Raw genomic sequence first — 19,002 nt, 5'->3', positions numbered from 1 at the left:
CCCTCTCTGATGCAGTTATGGCGCAGATGTCAGTTCACCTCACAGATCTGAAGCACAGTCATCAAGCTGGTGCTCCTAAATGGGAAGGAGCATAAATGAAGTAACTTTGATTAAAGTGGTCATTTCAAACAGCTGAGCAAAGATCAGCAAGCACACAGTGTGTCTGCAAACTGAAGAGCTATGAGACGCTGTAATTCTAAGGAAAAAAGAAAAAGTTCATGTTATGTGTGAAAACTCGACTCAGAGATGGAGAAAGATGTAAGAAGAGGAACAGGAGAGTAAAATGAAAGATCATTCGCAGAGGCAAAGACCGCTCAGTATGTGACACTTAATAAATTGCTCATTTAAAGCTTATATGCAGTATCCTAAAGTTTAGACACAGACGTTCTTTGATGTTGGGAAACAACTTGAAGAATAAATGAAATTACCGTCACGTTGTTTACAGCGATGCACTGTGATGACCTCGGGTACAGGATGACCTCGGGTACCTCAGTCACTCATATGTTACTGGTTCTCAAACTGTGGGGCGAGCCACATTGCTGGGTCACAGACAGCCAGGTGAATTATGGGAAGTGAAAATAAGAAAAATAAATAAATTTAAATTCTTTGATGAATGATAAATGCTGAGGCTTCAAGATTCTGACTGCCAAATAAATCAGAGTTGTCGCACCGATCAGTCATGAACATGCACTCTGTGGATTTTGGTTGTTAACTCCAAACTCTGGACTCTGGTTTAACCTACAGTTCTGTGCAAGGATTCATGAAACAAAGCATTAGCTGTCATGAAATTTCATCTATTTGTGGATTTTTATGAAGCATATCGAATATATTTGCAAGTTACTTCGATTTTATTTTCATGACTACAGACATTTTTTATGATTTAAAAGAGTGTGTATCTTTGCTGAGGAACAGGCATCAGCAGACATGGCTGTGAAATATCTCGAGACCTTCAAGACAGACCTGTTGTAAGATGACTGGAAGTGTTTAGGATGATAGTTTAAGGTATATTTGGTGTTTCAACTATTAAAACAGGCAGGAATAAGTGTTTTCAGAGGGGGTCTCAAGTACTGAAGGATTTCTATTTGGAGGTGGCTGTGTGTCCCTTATTTTTGATTACGAGGAAATAGAGATATGCAATATGTAGTATAATATTATGAAGTACAATATTCGCAATGTATACCATAAAGTACATAATCTAAAAATTACAAAGACAAATACAAACTTAAATAATCACTGACTTTCTTCTGGCTCTTTTTTGACCCTTCCCATCAAACTGGGCTGTCACTCATATTTGCTCTGTGCTCTTCCGACCCCTCAGTTCCTCTGAAAGTGCAAAACCTAGCTGTGGGCTATTTCTGAAACTGACCTTGTGACTGAAATAGATGACAAAAGGGGGAAATCTTTTTGAATGGAGACCTTCACAGTTACTGCACCGCCTACAGATTACAGAGAGAACTGCATGAAGGAGAGGCTGAAGGAAAGCAGGAGTCCAATGAAGAGCTTGCGGATCAATGCTGTATAAGCAGTTACTAAACACACTAAAAGCTTCACAGCTGAGGTATCCTGTTGACTGGATAATGTTCAGCTGGGAATTTTGTATCCACATGTTGTAGCACAGTGTTTATGTTGGTCAAAGAGCTCGTTCCTGATTAAAGAGCAGGCTGGTTTAATCAGCTGAGACTCTGCGACTTGCTTAGTTCACTTTCAGTCAGCGTTGTCTAAGTATCTACGTTTTTCGACTCGCGACAGCCCGAGTTTCAGACACAACAAACTTAAGCAAGTCGTGGTCTCTGTTATCTGTGTACACTCTTATGTTTTGGGCTCAGTGTGGGAGTCTTTGCAGCTTCTTTCCCTCCTGTGCTCCTTGTTTTCCTGTATGTCTGCGTGCACCTCCTCTGATGAGGAGTTCCCCCGTGCTTTAGGGTCATCGACAAGCAAGGTTTGCTGCTGAACCACAAATGTGTAGTTTGATCTTAGTGGGGAGTAAAGGGTGGGCTCAAAACTAATCAAGCAAAAAAATCCAAAGTAAAAACTAAGACAAGCACACTAACAAATGGCTCTTATACCTCCACCACGCATCCCTCCTCCAGATGCAGACTTATAGCTCTTTAAAGATGACTGTCACCTCTCTGGGTTCAGTATTTCCACAAAAAAGCAGCAGCTGAAGGTAATAAAGGTTGGTAGAGACAGCAGTGATGTCCATGGATGCAACGCTTCACTGACGGAAAATGGTTATTTTTCATCCAAGAGTCAAAAGTCTTGTCACGGTACTGGATCTGCGACACAATATTTGTGTTTCAGGTTTTGAATGAATATTCTTTGATTTGTTGTTATTCAGGGTCTTGATCCTCTTTATGGGTTTGTGTGATAGTTTTTGTCTTTAGGTTTCTGTGTCTTCCCGTGTTTCACCTTTTTGAGCCGCCGTGTTCCCTGTCTCAGTTAGTGGCTCTTGTCTCCGTTCGCCCTGTCAGCCGTGTCTCCTTGTCAAATCCGCGTCTCGTGCCCGTCTTATGCTTCCTGTTTTACTTAGTCTCACGTCCTTTGTTAATGTTTTCAGTTTTGCTTCCTTTCCGTCTCGTTATGTGTGATTAGTCACAGCTGTGTTTCCCATTCCCTCCTTACTCCCTGGTGTATGTAAGCCCGGTGTTTTCCTCTGTCCTTTGTTGTGTCATTGCATCACTGCTCTGTGTTGTTTTAAATAAAGCTGCCTCCCTTGTTTCATTCCTTTGCTTTTGGGTCCTACATCCTGCCTGCCTGCAGCACAGACCATGACAAGTCTTTATATGTACAGTTGTGTGCATTTGTCCGATTAGTTTTCTGCCTCTAAAATATGGAACCGTGTATAAAAACAGTTAATACAACACTTTTGTGAAACCCTTGAAATAAAGCTGAAAGTTTGCAATTCAAGCTCAACTCTTCTGTCTAAATAGACACACAAAGTTGTGTGTCATATTTGTGTTTGATACCAACACAGAATCGCAGCCATCGGATGGATTTCCTGAGGATCCTTTTCTGGAAGCAGCAGCTCTGACCAGAAGCTGTGAACAGGCGTGAGCAACAACGTCTCACTCAGTTATTTCTGTTCTGTGATGAAGTCTGTGACCGCCTTGCTGACAGCTCCATGGCTCGAGCGCGAACAGAAGTATCTCACCGCTTCAACACCAACGCTGATGTTGACTGAAAAAAGGTGCAGCCCACCAAAATAAAGCCCCTCGTGCCTATTTAAGCTGCCACTCCCTCTTCTAAACACCCATTTTATATCCTCCTCCTATATATGTCTGTATGTATGTTATTTATTTATATGTCAGCAGTCTAAAGGAGAGTGTGAAGATCACAGGTCTGTATACTGTATGTGTCAGTTCCTGTGCCGGCAGTCTGAGCGTTGAACCCCAGGGGGATACATCATAGGATTCAGTAATTATAAATAGACCCTGTGCAGAATTCCTTCTCTGGAAATATATCTAGTTTATTATTAGCCACGTAAATCCTCATCTCACCCGGTATCCTCATTCGAGGGGGGGCGGGCGCTGCATCTGTGAGATGGATGGCCGCTCCTCGGCACTGTTTACGAGTGTGTCATCGTATGAAGATAATCCTTCAGTCAGAGAGACGAACCGTCCGGTTGTAATTCACAGCACTGTTGGCCTTCTGACAAGTGCCTGCAGCCTGCGCAGCCCCCGACCGTCCTCCGTCAGCCTGACGGAGCCGTAACTCTGACAGGGATGAAGTAATTTGTGTGATTTCAGATATAAGTTTGGGTATTTCTGCAAATGATTCAACACTTAGTTGTTGCTGAAGGCTGGAGTCACTTCCTCTTCCTTCCTTCCTCTCTGTGATGTTGTGTCCAGTGTGTGCTGACCGCTCCAACCTCAGCTTTGCGGGTGTCTTCGCTGGCATCACAAAGGCAGGACTACTTAATCATTCCAACCTGTCGATGGTGCTCAGGAACAGATCAACTTCAGCTGTAGTATTTAAAATACTGAGCACATTATAATCATAATTTTACTATTACAGGCTTGAGCTGCTGGGGGACTTTCCATGACACACTGAGTGCTTCTTCTCCACTCCCCATGTTTCCCTCCACATGCATTTATACACCATATTTGCATGCTATTCATTCCTGTCTACTCTGTCCTGTTTGTGATTCATGGTTGCTGAACTGTATGTATGTCCCTCTGTTATTTCTTCTCTCTCCTCTCACCCTCCAAAGAGCCTTAAAAAGATAAAGAGATGACTGTTGATGTGGACTGGCCACCTGAGGCCTAAAGCAGAGGATTTGCTTCCATCGCTATCTTAGTGTTTTGGTGGCTCATATAGTAGCAACTGGTCATGAAGCAGGCCTAAGCCCTGCTCTCATTTTCAACTCTCGAGAGACCACAAACTACACAATAAACATAATTTTTTATTCAGTTAGATTTGAATCTAATGGCTCATTTATTTTCAGCCAGAGACACAAATTCCCTTTGGGGTCATGTGACGAAGAACATCCAGCATCAAACTACCATGTTTTTTCTTTTTCATGGTTTTCTGCACAACCGGGCGTTTCTGTGCTGCAGGCCATCAGGAAGAATCCAGATTTAAGAGTGAAGCCATTCACTCTTAAATCTGGATTTAAGAGTGACCTGGAAGCTATGTTCATTTTTTATTTACAGTCTGTGATCTTAAAGACTCATAACAGTGTGAAGCTGCAGCGAGAGCTCGTCCACCCACAGCGCCGATGCTCCTCGACATACTGGTTCAGGTGTTCCCTCCAGGAAATTACTTATGGAAATAAAGTTTGTTGCTAAGCAGCATCGTCCAAAATGTAGTTTACTGGAAAATAACTTATTAGTTGCCCAGCAACATTATCTCATTGGCTGTGCTTAGAGACGTTGAGAAAAACTGAGAGGGCCGCAGTGAGGGGCGTAAACTGTTTCAGTTCATGATTCACGCTTATTAACATGTTCATCATCGGGTCGAGAGGACACGGAGAAGCTGCAGCCTCACAGAAAAACAGAGAGAAGCTGGACCACAGTGAAGACTAACAATGATGAGATGAGACAAAGGAAAGAGTTCGCATTAAAGGAGTTTCCAGTTTATTCTTAGTAGTTTTTACTTTACTTCATTTACTTACAAGAAAATTGTTGAGGGTACAAAACTCTTCCTGTCCTGTGAATGTGTACTGTTAGATCTACAGGTGTTTGTTTTTGTAGCTGTCCAGTGTGCAGCAGCTGACGGGCATATTAGCTATCTAGCCTCAAAGGTTCAATTAGCACTGTATTTTTAGCCTATGCAGGAAAAGACATGTCCACAGGTGACTGCTTGGCAACAATGGCAACCATGTGTTTGTACAGTCATGTGAAACGGTGTCCTTTATGCACCACAGTGTCTCAGTCAGGTTCAGGTCTGGACTTTAACTGGACCACTGCAGCACCTTGATAGTTTTCTTTTTCGGACATTTTGTTGGAGATTTGCTGCTGTGATTGGGACCTGCAGCAGGACAGAGACCACACCCCAGCCACACACATTTAACAGTTAATGAGCTCAACTAAACAAAAACCTCTGAGCATAGTTAAACCCAGCAATTGATTATATAGGAATACTTTTACAGTGATATATGCTACAGTTAAAATTTCCAATAATTACGTCAACATATATATATTATGTAAGTAATTACAGTAAGAGAAAAATTCTGATTCCAATCTGATTTCAAACTATTCTAAATACTCAATTTTTTTTAGTTTTTACTGTCTTTTGTAATCTAAGAAGAAGAGTTCTGCCTTTGAGTACAGAAGCCCCGCCCCCTTCTGTTGTCCATGTCCAAACCTTCTGTTTGTTAGAGGCAGCCAATCATGAAAAACTTGGCTAAAACTGTTGTTTTGTTTTTGTTTTTTTCAGTGGATGAACTTGGGGCAGGACAAAGGTCCAGTATGAGATAAACAGGGACTATTTTGAGATGTGAATCAGGAGAGAGGCACCCAAAGCAAGCAGCGTGAACAGCCATCGTATTTATCTGTTAACCTTTCTTATTTCATTCCTCACACATCACTTCTGTCGTTTTCCATGTTTACAGCTCAGTGAAACATCCTGAGTGTCTCTGAGGGGAAACTCTCCCAAAGTGTGCAACACATTTCGTGTCACGTCTCGTCACAGCCAGGTGTTGTTAGGGTCTGTGACACCTGTCTACAGATTCAGAATGTAAACATCACATTCACGCTGCTCCCCGAGGTAGTCTGACACAGAAATGTAATCAGCTTTATCACTTCATGTTTTTCTTCTCTATATTATCAAATGTGATAGCTCGCTGCATTAGTCATGCACCTCACAGTCTGTAAGACGTTTGGATTCATTCACTACAGATTTCTCTTTAACGCTTCAAGAAAATTAACAAAAAAGTGCAACAGCAAAGTGAATACAGGCACCAAAATCTGTGGCTGGTCCCTCTGCGGTCAGTAAGATGATCCGAATTTTCAAAATGACCACGAATATTTACCTCAATGTCCATTACTACAGAATTTCAATCACCAGATCAATTCGATTTAGTTTTATTTATATAGCACCAAATCACAACAACAATCGCCTCAGGGTGTTTTATATTATGCAGTAAAGACGCTACAATAACAGAGAGCAAAGCCCTCGACTCTGATGGCGTCCACAGGGGCTACTGCGACTTGTACACGTAGCTGTTCATACTTTGCTTTCATACTGGCAGCAGTGTGAGCTAAGGGATTTTCAACTAGGTACATAGATGTCATTGAACTGTAGCCCCAATGACATCTTTCATATTTTTTAAATAAAACTACCGGGGCAAAATATGGATCACAAGTCCCCAGAATTATAGGTTCTCTCCACATCTTCCTTTTTGCTCCATGGACAGATGACACTGTTTTCCTGCAGTACTACTGACTGTTCACTATTAGCAATCATAATGGAGTAATGCTTTGCCCGCCAAGGTAGCAAGTGGGTCAAATGACTGAAAACTATGACTATGGGGTTCAGTAACATGTCCAGTGTAACACTGGAGACTGACCTGCCAACATCCCAATTAGTTAATTGGCCACTCTGTCTCCTGAGCAGCTTCTAAAAGTCATAAGTGAGAGTTGGGCAGGTAGTGAGGAGTGCTTTCTAAAGTCATCATCTGCACATGCCATTAAAGATGATATGAAAATGCTCAAGTCTAGTTGCCCAGTTAAGAGTCACTGGTCATCTAAAACTTATAAAGGCTCCAGGGCTTTACCAAAAAAATGATCTGCATGCCAAATTTGGTACTTTCCCTGAAATATGAAGTCATCTGTGGGACTAAAAATCCTATAAAATACAAATAACCATGTGTTTGTTATTGCAGAGTGCATGTCAGTGTGTTTGTGAAGCAACTGTTTTCTGCTACAGCTGATAACAAAGACCGCGAGGTCAGCTTGGATGTTGCTGTTTGAGTCTGAAGCGATGTGAGGACCTGTCATCGCCACCTCCCTGTAACCCCCACCACACGGCAACACACATAAACACTTCGTGTGAAAGCTTAAAGAGAAACATCTTGGTCTGTATTATTAGACACGGGGAGCTTGATGGCAGTAATGAGGGTCTTTAAGAGAGTGGAGATGTGTCGAGATTATCCACAGGTGTTATACTTGCACAGGTGTGCATGTTGGCGTATGCAGGCATATATGGACAAACACTAAAGCAGCAAATCAGAGAGATTCATTCCTCAGGTTGAAGGGGTGACTGTGTGTATGTGTGCATTTGGTTTCACGTGTGCACATGTGATCATCCTCATAAAATCAGGGGCAAAGATCAAGTTCAGAAAGCCAGCACCTGCTGTAGTTAGACACACACACACACACACACACACACACACACACACACACACACACACACACACACACACACACACACACACACACACACACACACAACACCCTATACAAGCTATTTCTGTGTGACACCTCTGATGGTAAACAATTCATAATTCCCCTCTAATCTCCTTCCTGCCTGATAGAGTCTGACACAATGGAGAGAAGTTACTCAAAAGAGAAATAACATAAATAAGTAAAAAAGAAAACAACATCATCTGGATTGAAATGTTTCTACTTTTCATTTTCATGCATGTTTCCTATGAATTTCGCTATAATAAAATTGTAATCATTATGATTAACATGTTGGAGCAGACGTCACAGTCAACCCACTGCAGCTGCTCATAGATTCTGTTGGCAGAAAAACAGAAGAAACGACAGACTCGTGTTCTGTTGGATAAGTGTAAGGTGAATTTCCAGCTTTCCCCTCTTTCCCGGCACACTCAGTCCATTTGTATGTTCGCGTGGATGCTTCACCACCAGTGCTGTTACCAGTCCTCCATCACCAAGTCCCACCACTAACCACACTTCACATTAGTTGCAGCAAAATGTTCTTTTCATCTTCACATTATCTCAAACTGATTAAGTAGCTTTGGGACAATCTGGACCAGTGTGTTACACGGTGCTAACTTGAGTTTTGTGTAATTATTTCACGATTGTGTCAGCAATGAAAAGATTTTGTATATTTGGAGGCCTCGATGAACTGTTCTGAGAGACAGAGGCATACATTGCCTCGGATGTTCTGTTTTCATTGAAGGAAGGTGAGAAAGTCCCAAAGCTTGCTTCAGTATTTCAACCCTTCATAATTATGAGATACTTGACCTGCTGCAAGGGTGACCACACATGGACTTAAACTTGTCACAGAGTGGGTGGCATAGGAGACGGACTTGGTTTGGGTTCAAAAATGCTAAAGAGTTAGCCTCGAGAGATCCAGTGACCAAACTACAAGATTAACCTTTGCTAAATAAGAGAAGCCTGATGAATAAGGCAAATGTCTGGTTCTTATTTTGAGCTATAAACACAATCTTTTTTTACCTTTTAAAGAATCCCTTCAGATGTAACTTTGTTTCTATTTTAAGTCTTTGCTCTACATGTTGTGGACGGCACAGAAGCTAAACCAGACAGTGAGTCTACAGTCCTGTGGCATGTATGCTGTGTGAGTCTCGTGGTGTGTGTTTTCGTGAATACGTATCCTGAAGAATGCCAACTGCTCACCATGAACAGGTGGAGCGGGTGCTGGAATGGGTCCGTGTGGAGGAGAGGCTCGCCGGCGGCGAACAGCAGCTCCAGAGGAATCCGAGCTGGTCCTCAAATTCAAGGTTAAAGACGGGAGGAAGGGAGGGGAGAGCTAATAATTAGAATAATAAAATGCTTCTTGTGTGACAGCCTCTGCAGTGTGTGCTTATACCCATGATTGTGATATAGTTCGACTTTTATTTTCAGTCCCTTCATAAAAAGGCTCACACAGAAAGAAACCCACAGTATTAAGTGACCTGTCCAAATTTCAGCAAACAAATTACTTAAGAAAAATTGTCTGTTTTATTTTAAGACAGAAAAAAATGCTTGTAGATTCATACAAATAATTTTTATTAACAAATAACTATATGAATTACCCCCTCCCAAACACACACAAAGTCTTGAGATAATATTAAGTGATAATATTAAAATGTTATCGTTTCATACACACAAACATGTTTCAGTTGCCTCCTGCCAAATTGTGTAACTGCAGTTCCCATAATGGCCACATGAGGTTGGCTCCAAAAGTGAGTCAATCCCCACAGACTCAGACAATGTTACTCAGTGGGTAATGTCATGGTGGTAAACAGCAGTCATGAGATACACTTTGTTGTCAAGTTGTGAAACTGAGTATTAAATAAAACTGAAACTGTCCACTGCAGTCATTACCCGCTCTCTTTACTCGTACTTCCTTGTTCTCTGTCCTCTCCTCTTTGTGGAGAACTTGGCTATGGTAGTTGACTTTCCAGTTACAGGTCAACACTGAAACTACGCTGTTGGCTTGTCTCTGTGTAGCCTCTGTGTTCATTGAATTGCCATAATCCATCTCTCAGACATGCACGACACCCAACAGAGTAACACTGTTGCTTTGTTTGTGTGACACATGCAGTTCTTCCACATCTCTCGAAAAACCTCATAAAGAAGACAGTGAGCTTGCAGATACGAATGTGTATGAATGTTTCATAACTGGTTAAATCTATACGAATCCTTGTTTGGCGTACTGATGTCTACATGTTTTATTTTACTGGCCATTCATCCATCTATCCACTACCACTTAGTACAAGCAAGCAAGCAGTGATGTCTATACTTCTGTCTTCCTCGAGCTTCCAGGTGGATTGCCACCTCACGATAGCAGTTGGGGTGATTTTTAGAATAGAATAGAATAGAATAGAATAGAATAGAATAGAATAGAATAGAATACCTGCATTTATCTTTGTGCAGGTGTGCTCAAAGCAAACGGAGGTGTGATAAAACAAACTCAATGAACAACAATATCTTGCTGGCACAGGGTTACTGGGGTCCAACCCTGGAGCCATGCTTGGGGAGCAGCTCGTGGACACAGCACCTGGTAGCTCAAAAAAGCCGATGAGCTTCTCTTCCTGAAGCCCAACACCTGCAGAAAGACAGCGGCCCAATTCCCAGTTCCCTAAACTAGCTGTAGAGAGCAGTTTTTCTTCTCTCTGTGTTTTTTATTGCATTTAATACTGGCGAGATTAACCTCAAACATAATTTTTCTTACTTTTCTTTCTAGAAATATGGTGAATAAAGTTTTTCATTGCAATATTGTTACAAAGCAGAAACATTTACTCAGACAACTGACAATTTGTCAGTTGTCTGAGTAAAGCTAACATTAGACCTGATAAGCTACACCAGACTGTGGGTTAGTATAGCAACAAAACAGCTGAGCATCTTTTAGGGAAATGGGGTGTGTTTTATCACTTCAGTCAACTTTTGTCTGTTTTCTTTTTTAAGTCACAGGCTGGAATATTCAAGTATCACATTATAGGAGTAATAGAGGGAGCTGGTAAACGTTTACTGATTACTCAAAAGTAATTAATCATGGTCCTCTTTTACTACCGCCCTGCTGCCCGGAGCATAGCTGTGGTCAGAGCTGCAGTGCAGAGGGATTTTCGTGCAATAGTACCCATCACACCCTGATATTAATCCCAGTTTGGTATTTTCTGACTCAGCTGCTGTTCAGCTGCTGCACGCTTCATCAAGAGGGATGGCCACTCAGCCCACACATGTGGCTGCCTACGATGGATTGCTTGTGCTGATGGAGCAAAGGGACTCAAACATTCCTTGGTACGACCACAAAGATAATTTGGGTAAAGACATCAACATTTTAAAAGATTAACAAAATTAGTGCCACTTCTTATCAACAAGGGTTTTTAATGTGAGGTAAAGTACTGAAAACAACAAATGCTCACTGGTGAGCAAGCACTTGGTGATCGTTGGGGAGAAGAACTCCTTTTTAACAGGAAGAGCTTTGAAAGATGAGGAACAAATCCCACTCAAATCTCATTTGGACAGTTTCTTGTACCACTGCATGTCCACTAATATGTTGAATTTGATAGGAAAGATACTCTTGTGGACTGAAAATTAAATTTAAAAAAAAAATGGGCTGCCATCCATCCCAGCAAGCACTGGGCAGGAAGTAGTCTTTCTCTCTGGATGAGAGGCCAGACTGTGACATGGCAAAATGCAGTTTGGAGCTAAAAGCTGAAGCCTGATTTCTTTGTTTCTCTTCAGCTCACTAACAGAAACTTTGCACATGGCTATGTAAATCCATCCATCTGTGGAAGTGTCTTTGTGAATGTGACTGATGTAAACCGGAGAATAATGAGTCATTCAAAGTAAAAGGATAACTGAGGATGAGTCAGTCAGCCGGGAAACTATTGAACAAGCCTTTGAGACAGGAAATAAAGATGAGGGGTAGAGGAATAGACGGGGAGAGATGAGGAGCAGGAGAAGAAAAGGAATTGTCAGAATGAGAAAAACACAAAAGAAATCAAATGCATTGAAGTGCCAGAAAGGAAAAGGCGGCAGTGAAAATGAAAAGAACGGAGTGGATCAGATTGGAAAAAAGAGAACTGGAAGAGAAGCATTCATGAGGCAGTGGTCAGTAATTGGGGGTTCAGAAGTCAGCCCACATTCCTGTAGAGTGAGGATATAGAACAATTGTGGCGAGCAGTGTAAGCAGGCCACTGAAACACCCCGAGATTGTCCAAGACAGAGAAATAAGGAGGACAGATGCTACTCCTTCTACTCCCTTTAACAGCATTTGGACCAAGGAAGTCTCCTTTAATATGAACTCTTCACATATTGTTAAATTGCGTCACGTTTTCAGTAGCTTGGCTCAATAAGAACGTCTTTTGTCAGGCCATCAGCTTGTCAATTTATTAGTCACTATTTGATGGATCACTAGATGTTCTGTACAGACATTTATGATCCCCAGGAGAATCATTTTAATAGGACTGGCAATCCAACAAGCTAAGGTTGAGATTTCTTCTGCTTTTAGGGGAAGAACTCAGTAACCGTGGGCTGAGCTGACATTAATCTGGTGCACACATTCGTGTCCTCCCTGGGATGATTTGTCCTTACTCTGATGATCCCTTGACTTCACATTTCCATTGAATTTGAGTTGGAATACCGGCAGCAAAATCAATATTTATTAATCTTAAAAATGATTTAAATCAGTGTCTGTCGCTGTGTGAGGATACGGGGTTTCTGGATGTGGCAGATTCCCATGGTATCTATGAGACAGGTTGACAAACGGATACGTTATCATAGTCCTCCAATTTGTTTCGCTTCCGCTCTGCAGTCCCTTCCGCCCTCTTTCTCCCTGTGTCTGTGTTGGGTGCATGTTAACCAAACCTCTATTTGCAGGGATGCAATCCTTCTGGCATTCCCGCCCTTTGCTCCAGCACACCTGTAGGTAATAAGTGCACCTGCGCATCATCATCTGACTCCACTGCATACTAAACACAGGGAAGACCTTCATTCTGCACCTGACATCGTTGGTTCAGTCGGTTTCCCACCTTGTACTTTTGGCTATATTTAGAATTCGTGACTGAAACTTACCTTCCTCTCCTTCAGTGCAGGAAACCCTGGCATGTTTGAGGAAACGGGGTTTGTGAGGGGGAATCTTTTGTGGAAGGCCAATATTTGCTGGATTGTTGTTTATGGACCCAAGATGGAAAAGTGTTTGTTGAAGTATTTTTTCCTGTAAATAATCTGATTCTGAAAGTCCTGTTTGAGTCCACCTGCAGCACTATCTGCGGCAGAATGATAAGGTCAGGTATATGAACTCAGACCCAATTCTATGTTTCCCCACCCAACAAGAAGCTCCGCTAGAAAAGCCCAAACAGATGCTGCATCATTTCTGGAAAACAGGACACCATGTTTCAAAGAGCCATGCAGTTTGGAGGTATCACACTAAACCCAGTACGACTCCTTCTCCTTCCACGGTCCTAGACACCTGGTCTGCTTCCTCCACCACCCCTGGAACACTCAGTGTTTTGTGGCCTTCAGACAGCAGTGCCACACCTATTCATCTGACAGTGCTGAAACTGTTTTTCTCAAAGTGGACACGCACTGCTCAACTCTTACCCTGGCTTTGTGGAGTTTGTCTCTAAGTTCAGGAGTGTCTTTGAAAAGGCTCCAATCTTGAGCTGCAGTTTATAAACTCTTTTTTAAAAATGTCAAGCTAAGAGAAGCGTGTCTAATTATTCTACTGAGTTAAATGCAACATCTTCCAAGCCCTGGTAAATGATCTCTGAGAATCTGAGAAATGTGAATCGACACAGTTTCCTTCCAGGTTGCATCACTGAGAAGTGACCCAGTTATGGTCCAGTCAGTAACTGACAGGCCCATTCCTTCCATCCCAGGTTAGTTTATCCTCTGGTAATTTATCCTCAGCTCAATGGACGGACTGAGAGAACTAAACAAGAACCGGAAGCAGTTGTCCGATGTGTGGTCCTCTATCTCAGCTCGCTTGGACTGAGTATGGAAACAGTGAGACCCTGCCCTCATCTGCCAGCGGCCTTTCACCGTTTGAATCATCCTTGAGTTACCAACCACCTCTCTTACCAAACATTGAAGGTACGAGTCCTGTTCCTTCTGTTTAAGACCATCTGTGCTGTTGCGGGACACTCTGGCATGAGACTCAACCTGCCCTCCATGAGAACCAAAGAGAAGAATAAACACATCACGATCACAGTCGGACCCCTGCTCCAGCCGACGTACCAGGTCAGAAAGTCTGGCTCTTAACCAAAAATATTCCATTACACACTAGGTCAAAACTGTCTTCAGATTTTACTGGGCCATTTGAAATTGAGACTATAAGTAACCTTGACTCTGTCCATCTACTGTGAAACATGAGAATCCATAATGCCTTTCATGTCCTACACATTCAGTCCATTAGGATGATGATGATGAAGATCGGCTAATCAAATACATTTGATTAGCTGATCATAAATGCATACCAGAGAGAAAGGGGTAATAATGCACAAGAGAAAGTAATCAGACTTAACCAGGCAAGAAAACACAGAAGCCACTGGAAAAAACTAAGGATTACAGGCCTACATCAGCAGGCTGTTATTGTCTGTGTTTAGTCAAAAACAGCCTGCAAAATGATAGCAAACACACTTAAGAAGCAAATACTATGAGAGGTTAAAAAAAGAGTCAGCAATTTGTAAGACAGATGCAGCGCTATCTATAAAAATGATTGCATATATATAGCTTGTGTCTCTATGTAGAGTAGTGTCAGGGTTACACAATAGATTAACTGTGACACTTTCAGGGATTTAAATAAACAGATAAAAATACAAAGTGGTGAAACTGTTGCCATCCTAAGAACAGCTTCTTCTCTTTCTCCCCCACATACACTCGTGCTCTTTATTGATTCTTAGTTCTTCTAATTTTGTCTTCTTTTTCTCATCTGATATCCATCTACTCCTTGTACGTATTCAGCCCACCTAATTTCACAGATGCTCTCAATTCTTCAATCACGTTGCTGCTTCTCATTCTGTTCTTTCGTTATCTTAAATTCAACACAGAATCATTCTCTTCCATCTCCATCATTTTGTATCTTCTCCAGCTCTTTTATTCGTTTGCAGCCGTCTCAGTTTCTTATCCCTGTATCGTTTTCCTTCTGTACCTTATTCTTCTGACCTGTCAGCCTCCCTCCTGTTTTCTCTTTAATTGTCTCTCTCTTACTCGCTTTCTTATGTTCAAGCTTTTGCCCTAATTTGAACTGACATAAACTTCAACACACACATTCTTACACTTGGCAATAATTGGTCTAATGAGAGCATGTAATTTTTTACCATCAGTTGCACTGGACCATGGGTTTTACATACTTCTGATATATTTGCATTAGTATTATTATACTGTGCACTAGAAACATTTAAAAGACGTAAAACACAATTTAAAACATAAATTAAATCCCTGAATATTGTTTTATTCACCTTTATCCCCAAACCTCCAGTATACTCCAGTCTAATGGAAGCCTTAAAGTTAAGTCAACATTTCCAGCTTTAACTTCCCACGACTGAAACGCTGCTTGTCTCAAGTTTCATTATCTGTCTTGTAACTCACCGGCCTTCTGGGAGCCAGAATCATGATGATCATTAATAGGGGTGCTGGTTTTATTGTTGCCTCATTATAGTAACAAGAGGCTGGAAAGCCTTTGCTGTTCATGTGTCATTTTCATTTTGTCAGGTCTGTCCTGGCAGGAACTAATGCATGAAGTCTGGGTGCACTTTAATAAGAACAGCCTCCACCTCTGGGATGAGATTCCCAAAACAATCTCCTGCAAGAAAGAGAAACACTCTTTTTTTTAGGGGGGGCTGGAAAGGCAGCATTTTCATTTTTGGAATTTTACCATCTCAACAACTCTCCCTCTGCAGGACTGGGAACTTTGTTTCCATGGTGATACATTCCACTTCCCAAAACAGGAGGTCATATCCCACAGGGAGATGTCACTGAAGACTTTTTGTTTCCCCTCCTGCGGCCCCTTGTGTAAGTCAGTGCTGAACCAACAAGTGTACTAAAAGCAAACATGGGAAAATCTAAGATATTCTTCTTCTTTTAAGATTAATTTTGCAGTCATAAATCAAACACTGACATTATGGCCGGTCCACTAACTTACTCATGTGTGAGTCAATAAAAAGAACCTGAGGCCAGTGGTTCCCAGAGGGTACCTGAGGTGAATTTGAGTGTCCTGGAGTGTTTTGTGTTAGCCATATTTATGACTGCACTAAAACAATGAACAGATTTACTGTATCAGTATTTTGTATAATGATTGTAGCACATGTATATCTGCAAGCGCCTTGAGGCGACTTTTGTTGTGATTTGGCGCCATATAAATAAAATTGAATTGAATTGAATTGCATGTTTGTTCCTGAACTCCTCCTACATGACTAGTTTAGTCTTGATGAAAGTTTTTAGTAGATGCACCTATGGTATTAATTTAATTCATCTTGAATTATCCCCAAAACTTTCAGAAAATTTGACCTCTTACCTTGATCGAGGTCACTGAGATTCAAATTTGTCCAAGATTTTTAGCAGATACATCTATGATATCAATTTGAAGCTCACACATTGCCTCAGAATCGAGTTATCGCTTTCACACATACGGGCAACCACCTAAAGACCCCAGCCTTTTACAGCTGAGCAGTAAAAACTGTTATGCTGGAGAAAAATCATTTTATCAGTTTCCACTTTTGTATAATGTTAAGTAAGATTCAGTTAAGTGTCTGTGAAGGTTCTCAGTCATCCAGGTCATCGTAGTCAAAGGAGCTTGGAAAGAAAAGCGTCTGGGCTTCTTTAAGTTGCTTGAAGACGTTTCACCTCTCATCCAAGAAGCTTCTTCAGTTCTAAGGTCAAATGGTGGGGAGTCCCAGATTTAAACCTAGTGGGAGTTTCCCCCCACAGAGGGACAAAAGGACCCCTGATGATCCTCTAATCGCCTGAGTCAAGGTGTGAAACTGGGTGTGAAACAGTTTCACACCTTGGCTCAGGCGAAGTCCAGACGCTTTTCTTTGCAAGCTCCTTTGACTAAGATTCAGTTAAGCATCAATCCTAATGAACATATTTGAGTACGGGAAGTAGAAATGATGAAGGAGTACTTGAGTCTATTGAACAGGCCTGTGGGGGTACTTCAGATGAAGAAGGTTAGGAAGCACTGCACTAACTGATGAATTAATGACATAAGTGTCTGTAGCAGATATCACAATCCAATTCATTCTCAAACTAGTTTCAAATGCTGCCATTCTAAGAGATCTGAACAAAGTCTTTGTCACTGATGCTTCAGCAGTATCAAACTACAGAGGTCTGTATTTATTAGCTCGAGAGCCTAGAGCAAGGTTTGTCAGCCATTTGGGTTTTCACTGAATGAATGAGTTAACAAATACCTGCAAATTTTGATGTTTCCATCATCCTGGGTCCTGTCTGCATCATGGCTATTGAAGATTGCCTGGAATAGTAAAAATTAGCAGCATTAAAAGTTTCCCCACACACAGACTTCATCTGGGTGAGCCCAGGTATCAGCGCTGACTTTTTTTTTTTTTTTTGCCTATCCAAAGGAATGACTTTGATTGATTTATTGGTGGACAGCCTCTTTATTCTAGCCCCATATTCTGGCCCTGGCCTGCCCTGTTTTGTGTTTCCCCAGCAGCTGGTGTACCAGTCTCTGTTGTGGCTCTCCAGGGAGATTCTCCTCCCGTGTTGGGATGGAATTCAATTGCACCATCTTGGACTGCAGCTGCTTAATGTATTTTTTTATGCTCCAGAGATCAGTAGTACGCTGGAGGGCCACTCTAACTGGAGCCTGCAGAAGGCAAGTTTATCAGGACTACAACAGAAAATGGATGGGTCAGGCCGTTTCTCCATGTGTAAAGAACGGAAACATGTATCCATGCACTTGGATACACCTGCATGGGAATGCCCTGCTCCTCCCACACCCACTGCTGCCAAAACAGAATCAAATCCTGTGGGAAACACACACTTACACCTGCATTATTGTTCAGACTGTCGTCAGAGCATTTTTAGCATCTGATTTAAACAGTAGCTGTCAAAGACGAAGAAAACTTTTTATACATCCTGCTCATTTATGCAGTTCTGCAGACGCTGTGCTGGTCTGTTCTGGTGAAAGAAGATGTTCTCGATTAACTGGTTGATTTGCCAAAACAAACAAATGCATACAATACAAATACAAGAAGTGAGCTTCCTCCAAAGGGTGACTAGCTTTTAGAGTTGCTCCTCCCAGTCCAAACATGCCAGTTCACGTGGTTGGGGCGTCTGACCAGGATGTCTAATTAACACCGAGGGGATGATGGACCAATTATATCTCTGTGCTTACACTGGGGAAACTTTGGTATCTCCCCAGAAGAGCTGGACAACATAGTCATGATAAGTCAAGGGCCTTATCCATAATTTAGAACTTGTTTGGTGCAATATGGTTTTTCTATAGCTGAAATGTTTATTTTGCTCCTCTTTGGAATGGGAAAATTGCGCAGTATGTGACACGTCCTTCTTTGGAATAAGCCACAATCTACAATTTGGAATCAGACCCACATTTCCTCTAAACCTGTTGAGTTGAGCTGCATCAACACTGAAAATGCTTTGCTTAATGTGCCGGCTGCTTTCCATATAACTAACCATAAATAATCTTGGCCTATTGCAAATGCAACACACAGCCTGTGGCAGTCTTGGTTGTTTAAATATTTTTTCTTTGGACGGCAAATAATTATTTTAGTTGACCGAAGTAAGTAACAGGGATTTGTACATCATGAAAAGCCTTCTTTTAATGCATAACTCTGAGCCACAAAGTAGTGCACATCCTGCACCAGCAGGTTCTTGGCCACTTGAAGATGCTGGTCAGTGATAATGACCATTAACCAGTGCTTGCCCTTGACGACAGAGCGAGAACGAACTGAGCGGTGAATGGATAAACAAACAAACTGAATCATCATAAATCTATTATTTAATATTTATTACTTTTTTATTATAAAACTAGGAATAAAAATACTATAATAATAATAATAATAATAATAATAATAATAAACTATAATAATACTAATAATAGAATTCTGGATCAGCACCATGATGCAAACTTGTGGCCATAACATATACAGTATGCTGGAGAAGGCAT

Source organism: Haplochromis burtoni, unplaced genomic scaffold (genome assembly GCF_018398535.1).
Source record: "Haplochromis burtoni strain Fernald_Lab_line unplaced genomic scaffold, NCSU_Asbu1 Contig_214, whole genome shotgun sequence".
In the NCBI taxonomy this organism is placed as follows: domain Eukaryota; kingdom Metazoa; phylum Chordata; class Actinopteri; order Cichliformes; family Cichlidae; genus Haplochromis; species Haplochromis burtoni.
This window is presented reverse-complemented; position numbering follows the sequence as displayed.